Source organism: Hemicordylus capensis, chromosome 3 (genome assembly GCF_027244095.1).
Source record: "Hemicordylus capensis ecotype Gifberg chromosome 3, rHemCap1.1.pri, whole genome shotgun sequence".
Lineage (NCBI taxonomy): Eukaryota > Metazoa > Chordata > Lepidosauria > Squamata > Cordylidae > Hemicordylus > Hemicordylus capensis.
Genome location: NC_069659.1, coordinates 61,112,671 through 61,140,176, shown reverse-complemented (window position 1 = coordinate 61,140,176; position 27,506 = coordinate 61,112,671). Strand labels below are relative to the sequence as shown.

General features: G+C 42.6%; 2 long non-coding RNA genes across 2 annotated transcripts; one reads left to right on the top strand and one right to left on the bottom strand.

Annotated features, from left to right (window-relative positions):
* Nucleotides 1-1,162: 1,162 nt before the first annotated feature.
* On the bottom strand, nt 1,163-2,991 carry LOC128351651 (uncharacterized). Its single transcript, XR_008319946.1, has 2 exons — nt 2,829-2,991; nt 1,163-1,648 (listed from the first exon to the last, which is right to left on the bottom strand). It is a non-coding gene; the product is annotated as an uncharacterized LOC128351651 (long non-coding RNA).
* Nucleotides 2,992-6,563: 3,572 nt separating this feature from the next.
* LOC128351652 (uncharacterized) lies at nt 6,564-23,586 on the top strand. Its single transcript, XR_008319947.1, has 4 exons — nt 6,564-6,587; nt 15,433-15,500; nt 15,809-15,895; nt 23,448-23,586. It is a non-coding gene; the product is annotated as an uncharacterized LOC128351652 (long non-coding RNA).
* The last annotated feature ends 3,920 nt before the right edge of the window (nt 23,587-27,506 follow it).

Genomic DNA, 27,506 nt, shown 5'->3' with positions numbered 1-27,506 from the left:
GGTGATGAGGGTGGGTGGGCAAGCAAGTTCCTTCCTGCCTCCGGCACATGAGCAGCACTGATCTGAAGGCTCTGCCACTCATACAGCACACGAGTGGTGTGCAGCGAGTAGCAGAGCCAAGAGCCAGTGGAGGAAGTCCAGAGGAGGAAGTCCAGGAGCGTGGTGCATTGGGGGATTTATTTTATTTATTTTTACACTTATATGCCACTCTTCCCCTGAGGAGCTCAGAGTGATGTACATGGTTATTTTTATTCTCACAACAACCCTGTGAGGTAGGTTAGCCTGAGAGATCCATGACTGGCCCAGAGTCACCCAGTGAGTTTCATGGTTGAATGGGGATTCGAACTCAGGTCTTCCCAGTCCTAGTCCAACACTCTAACCACTACACTATGCTGGCTCCTCATTGCCGGGAGCTCTTGCCACCCAGCTTTGTGAACGTTCGGGCTGCAGGTAGCCCAAGCATGAATACAACTGGGGACTGGCATAGAAGAGCACACCCATACCCTTCTACCTCAGTAAAAGTCCAGATGGGGGGGGGGGGCAGGGGGACTTGGACTACCCAGCAGGGCAGTGCTGGCATTGGGCCCGATCCTGGCACTCCACATAAGCAGCCCTACTCAAGTATGTATAGCCTCTATACTGTATGTCATCGAAAGTATTATAAGCCTTACAATCCTATGCATGTTTACTCAGAACTTCCACTATTTTTAATAGGCCCATAGTTTTCAATGGGCAGGGCCTGTTCTAGCTTTTGCAAACTGGCTGTATCTCTATAGGTACATAATAATGTCTGTTTTATTTTGTGCATCATGGCACACGTTAGAATGGTATATGACTTCTCTTGCTGCTGCTTAACATATTTTATTATGTTTAAGCTTGTGCCTATTCTGCATTTATGTGAAGCTTGTTTTATATTAGGTATTGCTACAGTTATCAGCAAAATAAATCACTGATTCATCCACATGGGAAGTAAGAGCACCACTCAGACAGACACTGGCTATATTTCTTTCCAATTGCCATGCTATGTTTTAAGATAAAGGCAAATTGAATAAAAGTGAGAAGGCCGCAAGAAAGATGGTAACGGATTTGGCATCAGTTAATAGGAAGAAAAGGCTGAAGGAATTTGCTTCCTCTTGACAAAAGACAATGAAGGCTGCTGTGATACAGATGGGAGAAAAATATTTTACTTTACCTCTAAGGGACTGAGAAAACTTAACAGTTGCCCGATGAAACATTTGCTTAGGGAACATGTGGAATTCCATTTCACTGGGGAGTCTGCTGGATAAAAGTCAGGGATCGTTTATAATGAAAGCTGCCTTCATAGGCAGAGTTCTTTATGAAGTGATCCTTGAAGCACCATTCATCTCTTCTGTATTATGGGCCATTATCTTGTCCACTTAATGAGCTTTAATATTGCTATGCTTTTGTGCAGATAGTTCACCCATTTCTAAATCAAGTCCTAAATGCTAATTTGTGCTCCGCGATGTGAAGGCGTATCCCTAAGCACAGAACCAGTGTAGGTCAGCAGAGGAGAGGGGACTGTGATTGAATGCATTTTCTCTTCCTTGCTGATCTCTCTTGTCACGATGATGTAACATACATGGAGTACCCTGTCAGCTTCCCATCCAGGTTTCAATCAATTCCAGTCCTAGGTAGATTTAGAAAGGAGACAAAATTATGAACCTTCAGACAATTCCTCAGGTGGTGGATCCCCATTCATTCCATGTACATGCTATTCAATTTTCAAACTGCATTACCCCTATATAATGATTATGCCCTGTGCATTCATACTGGGCACCATAACAGGTCCTGGAAGCAGAAAGTGGCTTCATGCACACTGAAGGCACTCCCAAGGTATGTGAGGGAGATTTTGGTGTTTAGGACAATCTCCTTCCCTCCCCCTCAAAGGAGGAGAACCCCCCCTTCTTCTTCTTCTTCTTCTTCTTCTTCTTCTTCTTCTTCTTCTTCTTTTCTTTTCTTTTTTTCTTTTTTTGCCCTGGCTGTCTTTCCCCCCATCTGTGATACGTTTTTCACACAATATTTGAAATCAAAAGAAAGTTATGTTTAATTTATAGTTTTTTTAAAGTATGAAAATGTAAACTAAAATTTGGAGCAAAATACACAAACCATGAGTGTTTTTCATAGAACTACACTTAGTTTGGTTTAGTTTTGAGCTGAAGCTGAACCTACATAATCACCATCTGCAGGAGCAGAGCCAGGCTGGTGGTGGCCCATGTGCGGTTGCCGCCATGGCCCACTGGCCCCACCCCCTGCGTCTGACATCAGATGCGCCCGGCTAGCCATGCCCCCACGTATGACGTCAGACACCGGGGCGTGGTGTCCCTTCCAAATAGGTCCTCATGGCCCTGTTTGAAAAGGAGATCAGTGCGCGCTGCTTTGAACTGCATGGGCCAGAACGACTCTCCCTGCCTTAAAGGCGGCAAGAGCTGTTCTGGCCATGCTGCCAATGCAACGCAGGTTCATTTTGGCTCCAAACAGGGCCACACGGCCCCGTTTGGGACAGAAATAATGCCCCCGCATCTGATGTCAGATGTCTGGGGCCGCACTCATGGCCCCTGATTGGTCATGGCCTGGGTTCTTTGAACCCATTCTCCCAGTGGTGGCTCTGCTCCTGACCATCTGTGTGTCGATCCAATCGGTGTTAGAACAAGCACAGCAAAGGATATCTGTGCCCAAAGCTCAGTATCCACTCTGTGAAATCTTAAGCCAGCAGGGCCGTAACTGTAATTAGGCATGGGGAGGCCATTGTCTCTGGGGGCCCTGCCTTGAGGGGGCCCCTCAGAGGCTCTCCCCCACCCAGCACCTACCTGAGCTTCCTTGTGAATCACTTTAATTTTTTTTCCAATTTCAAAGTATGCTTTTCTCCTTGTTCCGACTGCTGTGTGGTATTTCCTTGTTGTCTCTGTCTCCACCCTTTGCCTTGAGGGGCCGGGCTCCTCCTACTTCCCCATCCATTGGCTGGCTGGCAGGCACCTGGTGACGCCTCACATGATCCAGAAGAAAGTCACATGATCAGCTCAGCTGCTGCCTGGAGCACGCACCGGCTGAGCAAGCAAGAGATCACCCCATCGCAGCCTGCCTGCCCTGACTCATAAACAAACAAACAAACAATCTAGCTAGGAGGTCTTGGAGGAGGACTCTCAGAGTTGGAGACCGAAAGACAACAACGTCTTCTTAAGACATGGAGGAGGAGCGTCGGCAGGAGGAGTCCTCAGGTTAGTTAGTGACACAGTGACGAGGGAAGGAGGAAGGTGTGTGGTGGGGCTAATGCAGTTGGTTTTTACTAAGAGGAGGGAGATTGTGTTTGTCTCCCTGACCCTGACCTATGGCCCGTGCTTCCCCCATCTGTTCTCTGCCCACCAGCATGGCCCCCACACTTTCCTCCCCCCCGGCCCTCCCCACCCGCCCTGCATGGTCCCTGCTTCTTTCTTCCCACCCAGCTGCTTCTCCCCGTCTCCTGGCCTGTTCTCCGCCTGCCCGCCTGCATGGTCCCCTGCTCTTCTTCCCCTTCCCCACCCACATGGTTCCCCGTTCTCCTTCCCCCTCCCTGGCCACCCACATGGTCCCCGCTTTCCTCTCCCACCTGCCTGCATGGTCCCCGAGTCCTCGCTTCTCCCCTTTTCCCCGGCCGCCTGCATGGCCGCTTCTCCCCGGCCACAGTTTCTGGCAGGGCTGGCTTTCCTCCTCCTGGCCCGTGCTTTGCCCACCTGCTCACATGGTGCCTGCTTTGTGCTGCCTGCCCGGTCCTCACTTTGTGCTGCCCGCCCGGTCCCCACTTTGAGCTGCTGCCCAGACCTTGCTTTGAGGTAGGCGGTGATGGTGGGTGGAAGGGCCATTTTAAAATCTTGTCTCTGGGCCCACTCCAACTTCATTATGCCCCTGTAAGCCAGTGTTCTTTATTGTAAGACCCTGGAATAGTGGCAACCCCCATCAACCCAAGTGCAGCTCCCCAACTAATTGTTTATTGGGCCTGTGTGAAACTTCAGGCAAAGCAGAATATTTTGCACAATCCCCCTGGCATTATGTGGAGCTGACCATTCTCACCATGCAGTGCTGCACTTTGCCCAGTGCTGGGGGGGCTCCTTTAAGGAAAACTAACAGAGCCGTCTTGACCCCCTGCACCAGCTTGGAAGGCATGCACAGAGTGCTGTGAAGTGTAGCCCTTCCCAGTGCTTTCCTCCTTGAGCTCTTGAGAGCACTCAATCCCTCTTAAAGGGCCCTCCCAACACTGAGAAAAGCACTGTATGATGTGGAGGTCAACACAGTGGGAAATGGCTCTGAGACTGAAGGTTTTTGTCCAAGGTGGCGCCTGCTTGGAAAATGGTGATCATTATCCTATGCTATGCATGTTCAGTCCAGTAAATTCCACGGGCTGACATGATGAGGAAAAATACTCAAAGAAGTCCAGTTGAAACTAAAAGGACCAATAGGCATTGCCTCACTTGTCCTTTTAAGTTCAATGGGTGAACTTCAAATAATTTTCCTCATCATGTCAGCTATTGTGTTGAGTGTTCACAATAAGTGTGCCTGGGAGCCACTTTGATTATATGCATTTTCGTTAAATTTCATTATTGTGTGATTGGAATTAATCTTAAAACCATCAAACCCATTTCCCAAGGAGTCTTCATGTTTCTCTAAATTTCATTATTGACCTATCATTGGAGGTCAGTTCACTCCTATGATAGACAAAATGGCACTGGTGAGAATCCCCTTCATATCTTGTCTGATTTCACCCTCACTCCTTCCCACACAATCTCAGCAGCCATCAATTTGCTTTTAACTTATAACTCAGTAAAAGCCCAATTTCTACTCAAGGTGAAACTAAATAATGAAGCATTACTTCATTCTCCTTGTTACAAATAATAACTCAATTAAATTCAATATAGAATGGATGGATTGTATTATTTTCTTACCTCGTGACATTTTCCAAACAGCAACATACACTTTTTAATATTAATTGTATTCACCCACTTTTCTACTTGAGAGTAACAAAATCTATCAATAAAGTATATAAAAAATATCACATTGAATTAGCAGTTCCAAACAGTTATTTTCAGGTTGTAAAAATTCAATCAATTTAGAATATTAATAACTTCTTTGCTAAAGGTCCATAGTGCCACACTTTGCCATCTGCTCTAATTAGTTCTGAATAATATGGTACAACTCTTTGCAGCTAAATTATACAAATCAGGTTATGTTGATCTGAACACTGGAAATTAGTATTTGCCTATAAAAACCACAGCTGGACGTCCCAGTGCCAAGCACATACTTCATGGGAGGCAAAATCAAAACAGAAATAGATGTGATTGATCTCTTGCTTACTTTTTTCCTGGGGAATCTCTTACAAATGGAAGTATATGGCAGCTTCTCAAATAGATTTGAATGAAATCTCCTAATGCACATCTTGTCTAAATGCCAATATATTACATCTAATCATATTACTGTACATCACTCCATATATTTTATAAGTGATCAATGTACAAAATATTGTTGGAGGCAAAAAATGACTCATCCCTTTTACAGATGAGGAATTCAGGCACAAAAATATGATATTTAGTGATAGCTTCTGGGTTACTTGTACTGGGACACACCAATGAATTGCGTCTACCAAATTTATATCCCATTCAGCTGGAAAAAGAAAGTTATGACACTTTTCTACCTGGAAGCTCCCTTTTGCCATGAACAAAAAAAACTTTGCAGTGTGAAAAGTTTCGTGAAAGCTCCCATATTACCCATTTTTCATGCTGTTCACCATGTGTTCTTCACTGCATCTTTCCCAAATATCTAGATACTGCTATAGTTTTTAAAAGTATGGTCCCTTTTGTGAAATGATCCCATCAAATATCACATGGACAGCATCATGATATCATATCATCAAACAGCCAGTCTGATTTGATTACCTGACCACCTCACAACGCCCAATTAGAGTGAGAACAGGAAACATTGCCCCCATTCTGTATAGACTTCTTGACTGATATGGCCAATCAGATTTGGCTACATGATAAAATCAAATCAGAGTGACAGCAATACTTCCTGCCTGTACTCTGAATGATTTATTTATTTATTTTCCCTGTTTTCAAGTCACCCAAAACAATAAATGATATGGGAAATTGCATTATCTGGGATAAAGGGTTTTGTAAGCAGTTTCCTGGTTTGTTGGTTTGTTTATGTATGAATTTATTAAATTTCTATTCTTCCCCACCCAACAGCTCTGGGTGGTTTGTAAAACCAAAACAAAATATATTCATTTAAAAGTCAAACTTAAAATCATATAAAATCAAAAACAATTCAAACATAGTTTAAAACACTTAAAACAATTGAAACTATTTAAAAACCCTGGATGGCCAGAACAACAACAAAGAAGTTTTAAAGGCTCTCTTAAATGCCAGTAATGTTTCTAAACCATGAATTTCTGCAGGGAGTGCATTCCACAACCCAGGAGAAGCTACAGAGAAAGCACATCCTGAGTTGCCACCAGACACACCAGTGGCAGCTGGAGATGGAACAACACATTGAGATGACCTCAACATGTGGTGGGGATCATACAGAAGAAGGTGTTCTCTAAGGTAACCCAGACCTAAGCCATTCGGGGCTTTAAAGGTAATAACCAGCACTTTGTATTTTGCCTGGAAATGTATCAGCATACAGTGCAGCAGTTTAAGTATGGGCATAATTATGGTCTCTCCAGGTTAGCCCAGAGACCAATCTGATTGCTGCATTTTGAACTAACTGAAGTTTCACAAGATAGTTTCACCTTGAAACTGCATACCTGTTACTTCTGGGGATAATCCTAGATAATCTGTTTCCTCCAAAACCACTTGGAGCTGATTAGCCACTATTCTCTCAATCACCTTGCCCAACCATGGGAGATTGGAGACTGGCCGAGGAATCCAAGGTTGGCTTCTTAAGAAGCTGTCTAACCACTGACTCCTTCAAACAAGGGGGCATTCTGCCCTCCCTCAGCAATGCATTAATGATGTCATTAGGCCATCTCCAACAATTTCCCTACAAGATGATAGCAGCCACGTTGGACAAGGATTTTTTTTAAAAGGTAGACCTCACCACCCCAAGCTGCTTGTCAACATCCTCAGAATCACAGATTGAAACTGATCCAATCTAATACTGCAAGAGGGGATCTGCACTGTCTTCATTCCTTCCTCTTTGCTCCCTCACACCTTCCCAGCCCTTTTTCTTGATACTCTCCCAATATCTATGGCCAAATGTTGTTTTCTCCCTTCCCTTGAATAAAAGTTTGGGTTGAGATCTTGGCATCCTCACACATCAGAGTCGGTAATGATGCAAGAATGGAAATGACTGATGATATGGGAACCTTCAGCATGCTTAAGAGCCCCTGGTGGCGCAGTGGTAAAACTGCCGCCCTGTAACCAGAAGGTTGCAAGTTCGATCCTGACCAGGGGCTCAAGGTTGACTCAGCCTTCCATCCTTCCGAGGTCGGTAAAATGAGTACCCAGAATGTTGGGGGCAATATGCTAAATCATTGTAAACCGCTTGGAGAGCTCCGGCTATAGAGCGGTATATAAATGTAAGTGCTATTGCTATTGCTATTAAACATTTGCTCAGTTTACTAAGATTCCTTCATTTATGTGTGAACAGGATGAAAAATGAAAAGAAACCTGTCAGTCACCATTCCATCAAATCTTGCTCGCTGTCTCTGCCCAAATTAAAACGCAACTTTCCTTTTTCTGTTCTGACATGCACAGATGCACATGCACAGCCAGCAGATCACTGGCCAACATCCAGTCTAACCCTAGCCAGAGTTCTCTGTTGCCCAAAGGGGGAAGGATGATAGAGAAGAAAGAGGAGTTTACCAAAACAATTGCTTACCAGTACAATGTAAAACCCTAGCACACAGGTGCAGGGTTAGGCTGGATATCAGCCACCGATCTCAGACCCACTCTGCTGGTAGTTTGTCTATTAAAGAAAACATTCTTAGCTATTTGCTCCGTTGAGGAAATATCAACCAACCATCATCATCATCATCATCTACTACTACTACAACTATAAGTATTTATGTACCTCTTTTCAACAAAAAGTTCTCAAAGTGGACTACACAGAAAAGAAATGATAAATGAATAAGAAGATGGTTTCCTATCCAAAAGGATTCACAATCTACAAAGAAACATAAGCTAAACACCAGCTAGAGCCCCTGAAGGCTTTGTGAATGCTGTGCTAGAGCTGATTAGGACCATTGTTCTTCCTCTGCTAGTTATAAGAGAAATGCCACTTTAAAATGTGCCTTTTTTCCGTTAGCAGGGGGTCATCTCTATTCACTATTAACCAAGCAAGCAAATAAAAGATGGTCAATTGACATTGGTACAATATTGATTCTATTTACTTAAAAATCTGGCAAATACTATAGAATAGCTGACATATACCTGTATGAATTAGATAACTGGTACTTTTGTTCCAAAGGGAATTTTAAGTGAAGACATCCCATAGGTCGTTTTACCTTGATAAAGAAAGTATTTGTGCATTCTTTCCAGATTACACTTCATTTTATTTCATTGATGTGGAAACAGTGAGCATGTCCACTAGGCATTAAGCCTCATTAAGAAAGGGATGCTGCTGTCACAGAAATTCCCAGTATAACCCAGGTCCAGTTTCCCTACATTTAAAAAACAAATCCTCAGAAATTCATAAGGCTTGAGTAAAAAGAGCATTGTAACAACCTTCTCCTTCACTTTGGTTTTCCCATAATAAGTAAAGTAAATATGGGGGGAAAGTGCATTTGACTGTTTGTTAGATGGTCAAATTTGCTTTCTTCCCATATTACATTGCTTCATATATACATGAAGCGAATTTAGATTAAATAGTCAGTAATTTATCTGAAGTGTAAAAGTGCACCTAATTTCCCAACCTTTAATTTTGAAACAGAAGACAAAGAATGGAAGACTCCAAACAAGATGCAAACAAAGACATTTTGTGTAAACTGAGTCACTAAAAGCCACAATAATTCAAGAGCCCATAGCCCACAGTAGACCAAAAACCATTATTGACACTAATGCATAACTGGATATACACACAGACACATCTGCACCACTTGGATGCTGGCAAGGTGATGATCACACACACATACACACCCTGTACCACTTGGATGCCGGCAAGGTGATGATAAGGAGGAAAAAAATCTTTCAGTATTCATATGGACAGGAGGATAAGGAAATCCCCATTTCTAGATCCTACAGAGCCAATTGAAAATTGACTTGCATGACAGTGTTACAGGAAATTGTTAGGATTATTGAGAAAAATCAATGTAATTCAAATTACCATACCCCCTCAAAAAAAAAAGAGGGAAGAATCAGAGAATCATTATGTTTAAAAGGAAGCATCTTCCTTAATCCCAATTAGAATTTACAAAACGCAATAGTACTGAGATTATTACAAGCATTTATAATATAAAACAATGTTAACATTTATTCAACATGAAAATGCGTATGGTTCTTTCTGTTTATATTTTGGTACAAATCAGAAATAGAAACATTTTCTATTTCTGTTATATTTCTAAATATAAAATATTTAATATTTGGAAATATAAGAACGGCAAATACAATTCATTTTAGTTACTCCATTCCACAATATTCTAAAATTAGTAGCTGTTTTCCCTTTGAGCTGGTTCAGACAAGACTACATCCACTGGCCCAACCATACATGACAAGGAGGACATTCACACTCATGGTCGTACAAGCCCTTATCGTATGTAGTCAGGCCAGCATATGAAGCAATGTCTGAACCAGTCCCTTGTGTATTACAAATAAAGCACGAACTGGTGAAGACAGTGGCTTACTTTTGTGCATTGCTCCACCAATCCAAAAGCAGGGCGCATGCACTGGTTCTATGAGACCCAGGAGCCCATCCTTACTGCTAGCAAAGGTTGGGAGCCTCTGTGGCTACTAATGATTGTATCCTCACTGTAGTGACAATTGTCCTAGCATTCTCAATGCTACAGCGATGATGCAATCCTTAGTAGCCATAGTAACCTTTCTCCTTCACTACAGTGAAGGCGAGCTGTTGGCGGCCTGAGCACACGCCCTGCTCTTGGATTGCTGGGGCACTGTGCAGAATGTAAGCCCTTGACTTCTGATATAACTGTGCAAATAGTTGCTACAGGTAGCAATATTATATTGTATCTGAGAAAAACTCCATAGAGAAATATTTGACTCACTAAATTTATTTGTGGAGTATGCTGAGAGTGCATAACATAATTTGTCTTCTATACCTCATTTAGCAGTACTGACAGCTGTGTAACACTTAGGGACATATTTCTGAAGCCAAAAAGTGCTTTTCGGAGGAAGGAGAGAGCAGCAAAAATTGCTCTCTCCTCCCTCTCTATGCACATTTGGTTGCTCATCAACATTGTGGCTGAGCTCTGATATATGACAGGGATGAATATTTATATACCACTTTTCAACAAAAGTTGCCAAAGTGGTTTACATAGATATTAATAAATTAAATGGCTCCCTGCCCCCAAAGATAGTGTTTCTGCAGGCACACTACTCTGCTCCACTCTACTAATGCTGTGCAGAATGTGAGCTAATATTTATGACTATTTTCAGATCTTTTAACTGAAATGTGGATGGTTTTAACTGATAAAAATGGTTTTATCCATTTTAACTGGATGTGGATGGTTAGGCTGTGATATTTCAAAATGATGGTAGATACATGGCAGTCAGATTGAGAAAAATCTCCACTTTCATTTAGGTTTCTGAAGGGCAGCTCAATAACTACACTAGATGAAGAAGGAATTTACAAAAAATCTGTGAACTTTCTAAGGACCCCAGAAGATTAAAAAACATGGCATACTTGACCTTATACACAATTTCTTTCAGTTACATATCTTCTTCTTTATTACATCTTTTGCAAGCTAAGTAACACGTGAAGAGGCTAAAGTGGGGGGCAAGGGAAATATTTCAATGCATGTGGATAGAGAGATCCATGGTAATGGATTCAGCTACAGAAAAGAGGCCTTAATCTTTATATGTACATATCATCAGCCTTCATATATTTTTATCTCCACAAATGGACACTTGAGGGTGATTTATGGGACCATCAGCAAATGAGAGAAGAGCATATTTTATGCCAGTGTCTGATCACTTGAGAATAAGTTTGTGCTTGCTTTAGTGAGTACTCCACGCCATAGCTATTATTCCACTAATGATATTTTACAGTGTGAAGGAAGATCTCAGCAAATACACAATGCTGACTTGCAGAGATGCATTTTCTCTGTGGTACTCACAGAAATAGACATGCAGCTCCCATTAAGAACAGAGTGGTGCATCTAATTCCTAGCTCACTGAACTGCTAACATACCCTATCATTTTGGGGGGATTATGTTTTAAAAGGTTAGGTTCTGATGGGAAAAAATCACTCATGATGAAACAAAGCTTAAATAGTGTGAAAATGGCCTGCTTCTAACATTAGGCAATCTTTTGCTTAACAGGGAACCAGACATGCAATAAAATGTGGAATATTTTACTTAATTCAGAAAAAAATGATACACATTTAAGTTCTCATTTATTTAAATCATCAAAGCCACCCTTATGAAATACCTGTTTCATATTCTTTATTTCTGTATTATGTTAATACTGTTCTTTGAAAAAGGGGAGGGCAAGGAACCAAAACATTATAAATGACCCATCACCAGGACCATTATTTTAATTGACATCTGTGAGCATATTTTGTTGGGTTGCATCAAGACAGATGAGCGCCTTTTTGTGCCCTTCTGACAGCGATGGTGATCATTAAAGATTTACAGAGGTCATTAAAATGAGAAATCGCAGTAATGTAGAGCTGGGGGGAAGGCCTCCCTGTGCAGTTATCCCAAAGCATGGCAAAACCAGGATGGAATCAGTTGAGATCACAGACCGTCCTGGTCCCCTCAACCCTACTGTTTAAAAAAAATAAAATCTGTTACCTGAATGACACAGGTTAACACCAAGTTTATGGCAGATACTGCCATGAAAGGACATGCTGTTAGACATTAATGTATAGACATTAAGGGTTACACAGAGCTTGTACAAGGCACATTTATGATGGCAGTAGATTAGATAGATAAGAAGCTCAGTACACAGATGTTTGAGAGGCTGTTCTCACGTGCAGCCTAACCCAGGCTTGGGAAGCCCAGCCTGGGTTAGGCTATCCATGAGAATTGCTGGGATTGGGCCGGATCCTGGCAGGGCAGTGCTGCCTAGCCTGGCTTTGTAGCCTGGCTTTTAACTGGGATTAAGGCGCCAGCACACCATTAACCCTGGCTCCCGGATTGTGTGCGAGCTCGGACTGCTTCCAGCCTGGGCGCACTCAAACAGGAGCCTAGAGTGCCCATCTCCTGGGGGAATCTCCCAATGCACTGCACTTGGAGTGTGGTGCATTGTGGGATAACCAGAGGCCTGGGAGCATGGTCCGTGGTCCCAGCAACATATGTGTGATTGTCTGGGGGCGGGGGAGGCTACAATTTGTGCAGCCTTCCCCCTGCCTGTCCGCTTCCCCATGTAAATAGCCCTACAGAATCACAAGTGAAGCTTTTCATCTAAATAATCTTCAGTACTTGTTTTCAAAAAGTACAATGTATATCTAGGCCAAAAATACTGGGCAGATAACAAGAGAGAAAATATAAGGGCATAAGGATGGACTCCCATCATATTTACACTGAATAACTTCATATACACGAAATAGGTTCAACTTTTGTGTCAACTGAATTTTTTGAATTGTTTACTACCTTTGTTTCACCTCTGACACTGCCTGCAAATCCCCATATATTAAAACTATAGCCCTTTTCAGACATCATGTTGAACACTCATATAATGAGTGTGTACAGTGTACACATCTACAGTTATTCATGTTAAGATGAACTGTGTCCAGCACTATGCTTTATATCTTTACCATATATTTGAGGAGCCTGTATCCAGGCTCACTTTTAAATGAATGCAGGTACACAGTCATTCACACAAAAACATGTCAAAGGGAGTATGGGATGCCTTATTCAGACAATGAGGCGAGTCTCACGATCAGTGAGAGTTGCCGTAAAGGGGTTTGTACAGAGAGCAGGCTTAGTCCGCTCTCCCCGCAAATGATCAGCAGGAAGCCCCGGGAGGCTGGATCGGCCACCCACACAACTGCTGGCTCTGTCATGGAGCCGATGGGGGCTGCGGGGACTGGTGCCACGCGGCCCTCGGAAGTTCCAGGATGCACCTCCTCAGTGCCCGGAACTAGATATCTGGACAGGAACTGATCTAGTTTGGCAATTGTCGGGGTAGCAAACAGATCTATGGCAGGGAGGCCAAACCTGAGGACTATCTGCTGAAAGGCCTACATGCTCAGTGACCACTCTGCTGGATCTATGCGAGAGCGGCTCAGCCAGTCCACCACAGTATTTAATACCCCACTTAACGTGGTTGACCTCCAGAGAGAGCAGATTCACCTCTGGGGGATCACTGCCCTTCCTGGGGTGATCATGGCTCATTCGACTAGAAGTGCTGCTGCTTTGGCCGCTTTTTCTACCTTGGAGCCATTAGGGGACATTTGTCGGGCTGCCACTTGGGCTTTGCTGTCCATCTTTGTGAGACATTACAAGATACAGAGTTGGGTCTCTGCTGATGCTTCCTTTGGCAAGAGGGTCCTGCAACAGGTGGTTTCTGCTTAGGGACCAGTCTCTTTTCCCACCCGGGTTTGTTTGGAGGGGCTATGGTAAGTCTGCAGAGGGCAGCCAGTTCATGGGGGACCAGCAGAGTGAATTCCCTAACCCACAAAACAGCTGCCCTGGCAAAAATGGAATTGGGCATTGAAGTGTGTATGGATAGGGTCATAGCCTCCTGCGATCTACACAATGTGGCATAACATTTTTTGCCATCCAGTTTTTTTAGCACATCATCACCATCCTTGGGAAGGACAAGGGTAGCTTACTAAACTCTTCTGCCACAACATGGTGGAGCAATGCCACAGACTTCGGGGGAAGTTTGGGTGGCCAGGGATGCTTGGTGGCCAGGCCACCCAAGGGCTCGGCTGGAACCAAAGCCCCCACAGTCAGCCCTCCAATCACCACCCTGGCTGTCTCTGGGACATACGGCTCACCCCCCCCCCCCGATGGTCCTGAAGTGTCGACTCCCCTTTGGGCCGGCACCCCTCCCTTAGTTGGAGTCTTATGTGCTGCCAAAGTGCAGTTTTCTTCTTTGCAGCCTTCTTCTCCTTCCTCCTCCCCTCCAGGGTCCGAGAGATGAGTGTGGGATGTGTTGCCACCACCCACTCAGACCAGCACACAGAGTGTGCCACAGAATCCTCTGAGAGGGAGGGGGTGTTAGAAGTTAAGGACTATGCGCTGTCTCTTGTCTCAAAGATAGTGGAGGACAAACTAGTGAGTCAGAGGGCTAGAGGGTCAAGACACTGGTCATCCCTTCTCTACTGCTCTGACACTATCCCTTTGAAATGTAGATTGGTACTCTTAGGGATTAACTTCATCTCTCTCTTCTCTTCCTGTTCCTTCTACTTTGCAACATGGCAAGCTCCTCTCCCTGCACCATGTGTGCAGAGAAGATGCAGAATCCATCTGCATCCAGCTAGCTAGCTAGATTAGAGATCCTAACTCCTCACTTTCCTATCTAGAATGGAGTTCTCTAATAAATGCCTTATATATTGATTTGAAACTATGAATTGGATCCAAGTTACTTTACTCTCAGCATACATGCATGCCTAAGTAAATTCTGCTGTGTTGCGCCTCTGTGCACTCTGCTATAATGAAAAAGGGATTCTCTTACCACAGAGAATTCCCCAACAGGGGGAGACCTCCCTCTCACTGCAGGGTGGATCCTTGGCCATATTTCAAGGGTTCTGATAACTGCAGCAGAGGCACGCAAGCCGCGCGTCAGGCAATCTGACTGCCTAGCTTGCTAGCTCTAATCCACGCAGGCAAGCTGAGAAGGAGAGAGAGCCAAACCAAAGGCAGGAAAGAGCCTATAAGATGTAGAAATAATAGAGTGATAAATGTTAGCACCTGCTGGAGTGAGATAGGGCGAAAAACTGAGGCTTGAGGGGATTGTCCCTCCCTCCTGGTGTCATGCAAAGCTCTGTGATTGGCCCTGACTAGGAGCAGGCGGTCGAGGCAACCCATAATAGGCTGCAGATACAACCCTCTTCTGAGGGAGAATACAACAGTTTTCAAGCAGAGTCTTAAGAAAGCACTGGCTAGGTGCAAGCAAGGTCTCACAAGCTAAGCTATCCCAAAGCCAATTTGTACAGAAAGAATTACAGAAGCATGACTGAACTCAGTGAAACTTACTTTCAAGTAAAAGTCTTGGGAAATGCAAGCCGTCAAGGTGGAAAGGGGAGCTGCTATCCCTACCAGGTATTCCTGCTTTAAAGGCAACAGGTTTTCTGTTTTTTCTCCTCTCTACTGATGTTTAGGATCTCAATGCTGAAAAGGAGCAGAACCAGGCATTTCATTTCACAGAGAAACACAAGCCGAATAAATGGTGAGGTTTTCTATATATGATGCGATACTACTTTTTTCTGTCAAATTAACTTCTTATTCTCAACAGTCCAATCGGTGTGAATCCTAAAGACACACAGTCTGGGTCTCTGTAAATAATTCCTTAGGCAAGAAATAGTGTACTTTTTTTTTTTTTTTTTGGACAATGGGATTTTCATGTGAAAACAGAAGCATTGTTGTTATAGTCTCTGAACTAACATCACAGAAACATTCTTGAGGGAGAGAGGGGTGCTGGACATTTGGCACCTATGCTTGCCTTACTTTGATTCTCCTGTTTGTTATATCAAATAGAACAAAAAAGTGATCTCCTGGAGGAATCAGAAACCATACTTGTTTCAATCCATTTTCTTTGATTCCCACAAGTAGCTCAGATTAAAGGTAGGTGTTCTTTTTCTGTCCGATTTTTCCTCTCACTGGGCTGTTAGCTGTGAGAAAGAGCAAACTTTACAAAAGCCTTTGTCTAATATGGCCTCTTTAGCCAATGAAAGACCTTCCTGGGTAGAGTGCCCAGTCGTTTGATGGGGTGAACTAGAAAATGCTTCCATCAGTCAAAGGAAAAGCAAAGTAACTGACAGTACTGGGCTGCCACCAGAGGTTAAAAATGAACTATGCTCTCTCCTACACATGCACACACACACTATAGAATATGATATAAAGAGATTGCTTTTGATACTTTGAAATATCTGCAGAGTCCAAGCTTCTAAAATTATAACGATATCTGCTTGCATCATTAAAGCCCATTCTCCCTTGCAATGGCAAAGAAAAGCCTGGAAATATATATGGCGGCTCAGAACCCCAGATAATAAAAGACTATTGAATGGCTTTGGATTTGTTTTCATGATAGCTGGTATTAAAATTTATATATATATATATATATATATATATATATATATATATATATATATATATATATATACATACACACACACACACACACACACACACACCCGCTCGTAGCAGGGCGGCCAAATTGACTGCCCACATGACTGCCAGCTCCATCACGGTGCCAACAGGGGTGAAGGGGATTGAGGGCTGCGTGGCCCCCGGAAGTTCCAGGATGCCCTGTGCAAGCACGCCACGCAGGGCATCTTGGAGATACCTCCAAACCTGGGAGTCTGCTTGCCATGGCATGGAGCTGTGCTGTGGTGGCACACAATCAGAAAATCCGGGCTAGCAGAGCACTCGCTCAGCTAAACTTGGTTAAGGGGAGGGCTGCTTTGGCGGGCTAGCTGCTAGAGAAGCACCGGTCTCACCCGTGAGCCTGCTGATTCTTACGATGGGGAAAACCCAGGCTGGGCTTCTTTAGCCCGGTTTTCTCCCATCGTGAGAATAGCCTCACTGTGTGCAGTTATTTCATTTCAGCGCCCCACGTGATACATAACAATGCATCTCTGTAATGTGTGCCTTAGGGCTGCTGCAAACTTGTAAGGCAGGCAGCCCCAACGTTATAGAGAATGGGTAGTTGTACAAGCCACATTACTGCAGTTTTCAACATTGTTGTGAATGCGGGAAACTGCAGCAGCACGCTTACCTGTTCTCTACAGTGTTGGGGCTGCCTTTCAGGTCCACAGCAGTCCCAATGTGAAATACAGTGGCTCGGTACAGTTCTGCATCATGTCGGCAACAGTGTTTAAGCTTGGTAGTATCTATGTTGAGCCAGAACAATAAAAACCAGAGCCAGTGAAATAATAGTTTTTCCTATAAAAAGAGGAGAGATCCAAAATCTAGTATGTAAGCTTTTAAGTTACAGAGAATTCTTCCTCAAGGTGGATCTTTGAGAATTCATGATGTTGTTGGGTTGTTGGGTTTTTTAAGTGTGTGTGTGTGTGTGTGTGTGTCTGTGTGTGTGTGTGTGTGTACATGTACATATAATACTAAGTTAAACTCATCCTTGTTTGTAGGTTTGTTTTGTGGTCTTAACTGTGCTACAGAACATAAGAGCTGATTGTGTCAGCATGACCTATATTACAGAGTAATAGACACTTTACAAAAAATCATGGTTCCTAAAAAATTTAGTACAGATCCATATTTTCTGTAGCTGTAAATTAACCATTGGCATGTCAGTAATTGGAAGCCTACTGCTGGTACATAACAGTAGATATGTTTTAAGCATATGTTTAATGTTATAGAATGAGTCAGAATCAGAATCCTGTGCCTAATACTTTGTATAAACCTTTAATACACCCCCGTGCATGTGCTATGGTAAGATAACATATTTTCCCAGGTTGTTGGAAGCACTAATTTCCCCTCATGCTTTACAATTATTCCAAGGAGTGTGTTATCTCATTGTAACACATTCCTTGTTCTGCCTGGCTACTTAATTATTATACATAACATTCCAGATCAGAATAATTATCATCTCAAGTGAACATTAGAAATTGTAAGGCCCTTCTGATTCAGAGTAAGCAAGAAATTTCAAGCTTGTGACCTGAATGGAATTGCCTTGGATTAAAAAAAGGGGTTGCTTCCCTTCTAGCCAACTGACTATTGTCACAATACAAGTCAGGAAAGGAGGACAGGCTTATATATACAGCACACTACTCAGCCACAACTGTGTCTGAATCAGTGTCTGCATGAAGGTTTTTGAGAAGCTTGAATCCTGCTTATCCAGGGAGCATCTGATTCTGATATCCATTACCAACATACACATTGGGATCTGCAACACACACTAGTCTCTCTCAAACATTTTACTAAACACAAGGGTGAGAATGGAGCCAGTCTAAATTAGGCCAACAGCTGAGATCCCCTTCTATGTTATTTCATTCCACTGCTTATTCCACATCTGCCCTGCTGGAGGTCTCTGTTGCTATTCCTCTCCCCAATTATCCATGGATGCCATTTCTGAGGATCCGTTCCATGTGACATCCTGAGAGTCAGAGACATGTTTCTGATCTTCTAGAGCACATCCAGAGCATAAATAGTGTTTGGAAGTATTAGCCCTCTTGTGGAGAGGAGTTGTGTGAGGCCACCCATGTGTCTCAGCAGATCTGTGTGGGGACAAGGAAGACACAGGACATGTCCTAACACCCACATGTCATTCACCACGCTGTCGGAACCACTATATTTATTTTGGAGCACTCTGCATTTTTCTTCAAATGTAGATTGAACTGACTGGAACCCCAAAAAAGCAAATGGTGATGAGAGGCTCATAATATCATAGATACACCCTTAAGAAAACTGCATTTAGAGGTTTGTGGATCATGGCCTTGGCTGATTTCCTCAGAATCATTGACTCAAACACTGACACTCTGTTTGCAGTCAGCATTATTTATCAGTCATCTGAGATCTTGGTCAAACAACAGGCATAGGTTATAGAAGAGGAAATTACTTTCTCCCCATGAATATATGTACATAGGCCCACTGAGCTTGTGCTAAACACTGCCCACAAGATTACACATGAGTTTTAAATTTTCTTATTTTTTTTTTATCAGGATGCATCTAAAGGTACTGATTTTTACATGTTGACTGTTTTTCTTTATTTGGGCCAGAATCTCCAAACAAAAGCAAAAAAGAGAGGGACGGGGGAAATAGCACCAATTAAACTATGACAGGGTGGAATGAGGTACTAAAAAAACAAACCCTGATATATTATGCCAATAAAAATGCCTGATGCATTTTGTACTCTCGCTCGTTTTCAGAGACAATGGCTGACATCCAAACTAAAGAAGTGCTGGTGTGCATGCTACAAGAGAAGGGTGATTTTTTGTCAATCTCCCTGAAGCCCACTGTGAATCTCAAAAATATTTTGCTGAAGGCTGCATGGCTCTCAGGGACATATTTTCAGGAGCCATAGTCGATTTTGGAGGGAAAGAGAGATTTATGAAAATTGTCCCTCCCCTGTTGTGTTTTGTTAGTCTGGATGTTGGCCAATGATGAGGTTATTCTGATGATCAGGCGAAATCAGGCTGGCAGAGCCTAGCCCAATTTCGCCCTTCCCCTTAAACCAGGCTCACTACCCCTCCCCTTAAACCGGGTTTGCAGAGCGAGCACTCCACAAACCTGGTTTTCAAAATCGTGAGTAGATGTGCCGCGGCTCCATGCTGTGGCTATTCATGAGTAGACCCCTAGCCGGGAGGCTTAAAAGCAGCCCCCTGGCTTGGGGGGTCTTTCCAGAACATACTGGAGCTTCCGGGAGCCACGCAGCCCCCAATCCTCCCAGCCCCCGCCGGCTCCATCACGGAGCCAGCAGTCATGTGGGTGGCTGCTGAGGCCACCCAGAGAAGACTGCTCCTCTGTGAGCAAACCCCCTAGAGGCTCTTCTCACCAATCATGAGAAGACTGCATCAGACTTCATTGGGGAGAAAACCCAAGATCCATACCCCTTTACACATGTGAACTGGTTCTTGTTCATTCATGAGACACTTTAGATCTTGGAAATTGTATTTTTATTATTTATGAGAGACACTTTAGATCTTGGAAATTGTATTTTTATTATTTATTCATTCATTCATTCATTCAATTTATATACTGCCCTTCCAAAGTGGCTCAGGGTGGTTCTTCTGTAAATGTACACTTGTATTTATTTATTATTTTATTTAAAATATTTAAACCCTGCCCTTCCAGTACACTACAGCTCAGGGCGGTTCACAACAATAAAATAGAAACAATGTAAAATAAAAGTAATAAAATTAACCAAATCAAGTAAGAAAGTTAAAAATCAGGCTAAAAAAACACAATCAGTATTAAGTTTAGCATTAAAAGTTATTTTAAAAGCTAAAAATTGAGAGTTATAAAACTATTGTTCAACACTTGTATTGTACTATTGGCCAAAATGAAGAAGAAATCTGATTGATAGGCCATTGGGAATATTGTAACTCCCAAAGTATTGCAATCATTTTCTGAACACTGTAATTCTTGAATTGGCTTGTTTTTGTTTTTAAAATTATTTATTGTATTATGAGAGTAGATTACAAGGACTTTTGAAAAGCAGTCAGTGGAGGCTTAAGCAAAATAAAACAAGTAATATGATTTTAAATAGATGGACTTAATTTTTGAGATAAAATAATTTTGAGGTAAAATAATTTGAGGTAAAAAGAACAAGTGATATTATTTTAAATAGATGGAATGAATTTTTGAGGTGGGTTTGGGGCTGAATTTTTCTATTTAAATTTTATGATAGAAAGGGACAAAGTGATTTCTAGAGAGAGGTTTTTTCCTACAGTATTTTTTCTTTCTATAGCATACTTTTCCTACACAGTTTTTACTTGTCACATAAGAAGTAGGCTATTGCACTAGGAGCTGATTTCAATATTCTAGAAACATATACACAGATTAAAAGAACCAACAAAATGTTTGAATGAGACATTCCTGTCACATCTAGTCAGCCGGCCTCTTCTTTTGTGTTTGGAAAGCAAATGGAAATATGACTCATGGCCTGAAGACAGTGTCAGGATACCTCTGAACTGTCCCCTTCTGAGCTCAATTTGCTGGCAATAATGAAGTGCATAAAAGCTTGCTGACTGTTCTTTCAACATCTGGTAGAAAAGTGCAATCTTCAACTGAGAGTATTTGAACTGCTTTTTGTAAACGTTTCCAGATTTATTTATTTTTAAATCAATCCCTGAGTAAGCAGGAAGACGGGGGGTGGGGGGAAATACACCACTGTGGCTGGGGATGATGGGAGTTGTAGTTCAGCAACATCGGAAGACCCAAGCCTGGGAGCCCTTATCTGGAGAAACCCTCTGTGGAGATGCCCTCCACACATTCAGTGCCCCCCCTAACAGATAAAGAGTAAACATGTAGTTGCCAGGTGACATGGCTAGTGATTATATTGGCATCAGGGGGCATGATCCTGCTTCCCTCACCATAGCCCTCTTCAGATGTTATGAGTGCCATAAGCACTCACAGTTACAGAAGACAGAAGGAGGGAGGAAGTCCCGCCATCCTGCTGTCAATCACCTTCTCATGCCAATGATCATGGTTATGGTGGCGTTCATCTGAAAGGGCAGCACTGTGTGATCGCAGCAAATGCATGAACTGCAACCTGGATCCAATGGTGTGTGCCCCCTACAGAAGAATGGCACCCAAACTGTAATTGTTGGTTCAAGGGGGTAGGGGTGTGAACAGAACCAGCTGGTCCGGTTCGGTTTGGGTGTGAACTGCACCTGAATCTAACAGGGCCAGTTCAGTCTGCCCCCCCCCTCTGAACCCCCCACCCCTGGTTCAGTTCGGTCGGGGGAGGGATGTTCACAAATTTTTAATTCTTTTAAAAAATACCCGTAGCCCCTTTGGGGGGTTCCTAAAGGCTGCAGGGGAGTCTGCAAAGGTTCCCCCTCAATCACTGGCTTCTTAATTCACCACCGAAGCCCATCTCAGGCTGATTTTCGGGCCCGTTCAGGCCTGCAAAGATTAGCTTGGTGGCCATTTTGGAGGCCACCATGCATGGTCAAATGGCCTCTGCGAGGCCTGGCAATGCCTAGGGCCTCATAGGGACCATTTGAGCATGTGTGGTGGCCATTTAAAAAAAAATGGCCACCAAAAACAAAATGGCCACTGCGCATGCTCAAATGGCCTCTGCAAGGCCCTAGGCACAGTGGCCGAATGGGCCCAAAAATCACCCCAGGATGGGCTGCAGCAGTGAATTAAGAGGCCGGCGCAGGGAGGGGGAACCTTTGCAGGCACACACATACCCCGTGGCCTTTAATAAGCCCCCCAAAGGGCCTACAGGTGAAAACACAATTTTTTCATTTAAAAAAATTCACAAATGGGGGTGGGGTTTCGGTTCGTTCCAGCCGGACTGGGGGTGGTGGTGTTTCGGTTCTAACCCGAACCCTCAAACCCCCAAACCAGTTCACACATCCCTACAAGCGGATGATTGACAGCGAAGTGGTGAGACTTCCTCTCTGCTTTTGCCCACTGTAACTGTGAGTGCCTAAGGCACTTATGATGTCTGAAGGAAGATTTTGTCTCCACTCCCTTGTCTTTGGTGTGCTTGCAAGTACTGTGCACATAAAACTCTGTGCAAGGTACTGTATTCTCTTTTTCATTAGGGAACTACACATTCAATAAGGATGTGTACTGCCACAAGTGAAGAAAATATAACACTCTCTTTTGTGTCAAGCTCCATTGGAACATCTCGGCTACATGGAGCTTTGGAATGAAGCCATGCTTGCTTAGAATTTGTCTTAGAAACAAAGTTTGTCAGGCAATGGTTCAGCTACCTGGTTTTTAGTCTGATTTCTATCCATTTATACTTCACCCCTTCTGTTACTTCTGGGAATCTTTTGCTTTGTGCCCTCCTGTGGTAGAAAACTGTTTCAGAGTTTGGAAATGTTCTAAAATGCGATATCCACTATCATATTCCTGACCTAGAACAAACAAGTAGATTGCACATGTTTAAGTAGAATAGTAACTGTTCTGTACACAGTTTATAAAAAAAAATAAGAAACAGATAATGAAAGGAGAAAAATTCTGACAGAATTTCCATGTTGTCTATGAACCACACCACCCATTGAGATTATCTGGAGAGGTTCGTCTGCATTTGCCACCGGCTCGTCTGGTGGCTACTCAGGGATGGACCTTCTCCTTTGCTGCCCCGAGGCTTTAGAACACACTTCCTGCTGAAATAAGAGCCTCCCCATCTCTTACAACTTCTAAAAAGGCAGTCAAGATGCATTTGTTCACCCAGGCTTTTAATTAGATATTGTTTTAATTGTGTTTTTAATAGTTTTAACATTTTAAAATGTTTATTTTAACTATTTTAATAGTTTTAACATTTTAATTGTTGTAATGTTTTAATATTTTTATCTGCTGTTTTTATTGTTTTGTTGTAAACCACCCAGAGACTTGCATTTGGGGTGGTATACAAATGTGTTAAATAAATAAATAAGTTTGGAAAAATCTAGTATGTTCTATTTAGTACTTGCATCTGTGCCTCCAACATCTGTGGTCATTTTGTATAATATTATTACCTTGATTTTGTTCTTTGCAGGATCATACCAAATGATCACTGATTGAAACTGTCATGGAATACTAAGTGAATGCAGTGTCCTTGGTCCCAATCATTAATAATGATTACAATACACTGAAAAATTTAATTTGAAGCACAAGAATAAATATGTGATAATGAATCAAGTGTATGATCCTGTATAGTTAACCTAGTCACATATGCTGCTTTTATTAATATATATAACACATATATTGAATTGTAGTGAACATTATATCAGAATAAAACAGGAAAAAAATACTCTAGTTTTTCCTTAGAACTATGGAAAGTTAAGCTTGTTCCGCCTAGCCCTAAATATGTCTAACTACTTTGATCCTGCTCCATTGTTATAAAATGGAAATGAAATCAACATGTGCTTTAAAAAAAAATTCCATATGTCCTATGGTATGTCATATCAGCCCCTTTCTGAAATACTAAAGAGACACTACCAGTTAGACAATACTAGACAATAGGGATGTGCAAACAGGTTTGATGTTGCACAGCATGCCACACATGCCCAATGACCCAGGCCACGCAGAGGCCTATTGGAGGGCAGGACCAGAGTGGGCCAAAGACCGCCCAAACCAGGCAATCTGTACATAAATGGAGGGTGGAGGGGAGGGCAGGAGAGCACCTGGAGACCTCCCGTGGCCAAATGTAAGCCCCTTGATAGGTGGCAGTAAGTAAAATTTTATTTTTTAAAACTTTTTTTTTTAAAAAAAAATATTCTTGTGAACCCTGCCCCCGAACCGAACTGGGAGATGTTCCGGATGTGTGTGTGTGTGCGCGCGTGTGCCAAAACCGGACATGCCCAGTCTGGGCTGAGTCCAGTCCAGACTTGAACCAAACCAGGAAACCCGGTTTTGTGCATACCCCTACTAGATAATACTAAGCTAGAGGATCCCCTGGTCTGGCTCAGTATAAGCAGCTTCATATGAGAACTACAGAGAAATACTAAAATTAAGGTTGTTCACACAACCTTCTGCTGGACTGGAGAAGGTGGGGGGAGGGCAGGAGAGCACCTACCTTCCCCCCTGATGATCCAGTGGTGATTGTGCACCCACATGACTGCTGCGAGCTTCTCAGAATTCTGGAGGCTGGGAAAATGTGTCCTGGCCTCCAGATATCCCACAATGCATTGTGCCCAGGGTAAGTTCTCAGGCTACCTGGGGAAGCAGCACTGGAATCAGCCTCGATCCTGGTGCTGGGAGATAAGGCTACCCAAACCTGGGTAGGGCTGCTCATGTGAACAGCCTCATTGTATGCATGGAAATTTCATCATAATAAGGTTTGTGTTGTTCTTACAAGTAAGAACAAGTAAGAACAACCTATAAAGCTACAAACCACAAACTTGTATAGCCCTACCAGTGTACATTGTGCATCAAGGCAAGTGGTTGTGATTTACATTTTTAAATTAACTTGAACATTGGCTTTGCTCAGAAAGAAAAGCTAAATTGATTTCAGTTGCTTTTTTATGGATTCAGCCAAGGGATGACAATTACAGACCTATAACTATTTCTGATCAAAATCCTTAACATTAATTCAGCATATATCACATTTGAATAAATGCTAACACCTATAGCATGAAAATGCAAATTGGAAACAATCTGAGATGTAAATTTCAGCATTCTATTTCATTAAATGCTGGGTGTTGTTGTTTTTTAATTGTGCACTTTGAGCATCAGCAGTGACAGGCTTTCTTTCATATCTGGGCCATCAAATGAGATTGGTGGAAACCAAAAGGCCCAACGAAAAAGCCCAACCAACCAATTTCTATGTAGTGATTTATGTGCAATATGTTTCGGAGTCGAAGGAAACAAAAAACCATATCCCCACAAATGGAACTTCTTGTATCAGGGTTACTGAAACACAAGCAAAGAAATTAATAGCCTGGGAGCTGGACCACTTTCTTGTGTTGCAAGAAGATATCTTCAAAACAGCATCAAAGTGTTTCTGTGGAATGAGGAAGAAAATAGAAAAGATGCTGCCTGTCCTATCTTTTTAGCAAGAAAGAAAGAACTCCAGTCTTCATTGCAAAACATCAGTGCCTTTCATAAGTACTAAACTCACAGTAAGCACATAATAAAATGTAAGAATGTAAAGTCAGTAAAGATTACATAGTGTAGTAAATCTTATGGCTGAGACTGATAACTCCCCTTTTAACATACGCTCCAGTGTACTTTATATAGACAGATTTTGGCAGCATATAATTTCCATTTAAAATTATGTACAAGGCAGTGAATAGCAGGAACTCTAAAACTGAACAAGTCAAATCCTTAGATATTTGTACCTTCTCTTCCCCTTCTCCATGCTTCTGCAAGTACAGGCAACTCAGAGTTCGTCCCAGGTTGATCACTGACTTCACATTACTAGAAATTCTCTCCTAAGCATTTACAGACTCAACAAATAAATATGAACATGTGAGTTTCAGTTCAACACAAACAGATGCCTCTAGTTCTATTTCATCAGCGGTGGGGGGAAGTCTTGTTTACAGAGGGCCCTTTTCATTTATAGAGGATTGTATACACCAACTTTCTAGAAATGCACTGCTTTTGGAAATGAAATCATAGTTAGGCAATGCCAGTTTTTAAAAAAAAATATATATAGGCAATTTTAAAAATAATAAGGTGAAATCCAGATGTTGGATTAGCAAAAACATTGCTGGAAACGCTTCAGCAAAAGAGGAAGTGAATGAAAAGAAAAGACAAAAGTATTTTGATCTCCATTCTTTTTTCCCTCTTTCAGGGACAGTATAATGCATGCACACAACCATCAGTTTGTCTTCTTCATGTTCAATATATTTCTCCAAATACATCTACCCTCTAACATCTGACAAATGAAAAGAGGCATATTTGCATCATGTCTCTGGTCACAGAAGAGCACTTGCTATACAGAACAGCACTTCTTGCTGTACTATGTTGTTCTTCAAAGCCTGGTACTTCTGTTCACCACTGAACCCACCACAACCTTTATTCACAGACTCCTCAGCAAAACCTCCACTCATATACCACTACTACTACTACTTGTTACTGATTACTGCTTATTATTACCACATATATAGAAATAAGTGGCATCACTCAGCAGTATGTATTCTGCATGTCCACATAGTCATTTCCAAGAGCCTTCTTGTTTCACCCTTTCCACTTTTTAATTCCCCACAGCCTTTACCTTCTACAGCTTTTTCCAGCTAGAAGTTAAATGTCACCCTCTCCTTGTGTCCAAACATATCTGCCTCTATCTCCTTCATCTTTTCCAAGTTCTTGGTCTCTTCCCTCCTAGCTTCATTTATTCATTAATCATTATCTCACTACATTACATTTTCATACACACACAGAGCACAAAATGTTTGAATACTTCTTTCCCTTCCATCCCTTCAACTGCCCGATTAGTAAAAGTTGCTGAAATTATTTTCACCATCAGATCAATTGTGGGATCAAGTTACTGACTGACTGACTGATTTGTTTTTCAGATTTGTATACCATGCCAAACTTCCGTCTCTGGGTGGTTAAATGTATGCATACAGGATACACACATATATGAGATAAACCCAAAGAAACCCTAGCATGAGTATGGAAGACACCTACATAGGAAGCTGCCTTATACTGTGTTAGATCATTGGTCCATCTAGCTCAGTATTATCTATGCTGACTGGAAGTGGCTCTCCAGCCCTATTGGAGCATTTCCACACAAGGCTGATACTGCAAATCTCTGGGTAGGTTCGAACTCTGACCAGCACCCCCTTTGGGGGTCCCGTCTGGTTGGAATTTGAACTGCCCAAACCAGGTTGGCTGGATGTCAAGCCTGGCTCAAAGCGAGGCAGCTCGCACATCCCTAATTCCCACCCAGCATTTGCTTCCTGGGTGCGCATTCTGTTGGTTCTCTCCTCAAAGGAGAAAATCAACAAAACATTCACAGAGCCAACACATGCCAACTGGGAATGAGCTCCAGAGGGCTTGAGTGGACATCATGCGCAAGGGGGCGTGGCCAGAGCTACAGAGGGTTGGGCCCTCCAGAACCTATTCCCAGCTGGTGTTTGCCTTGTTTTGAGGATGAGAAAGACTGCAA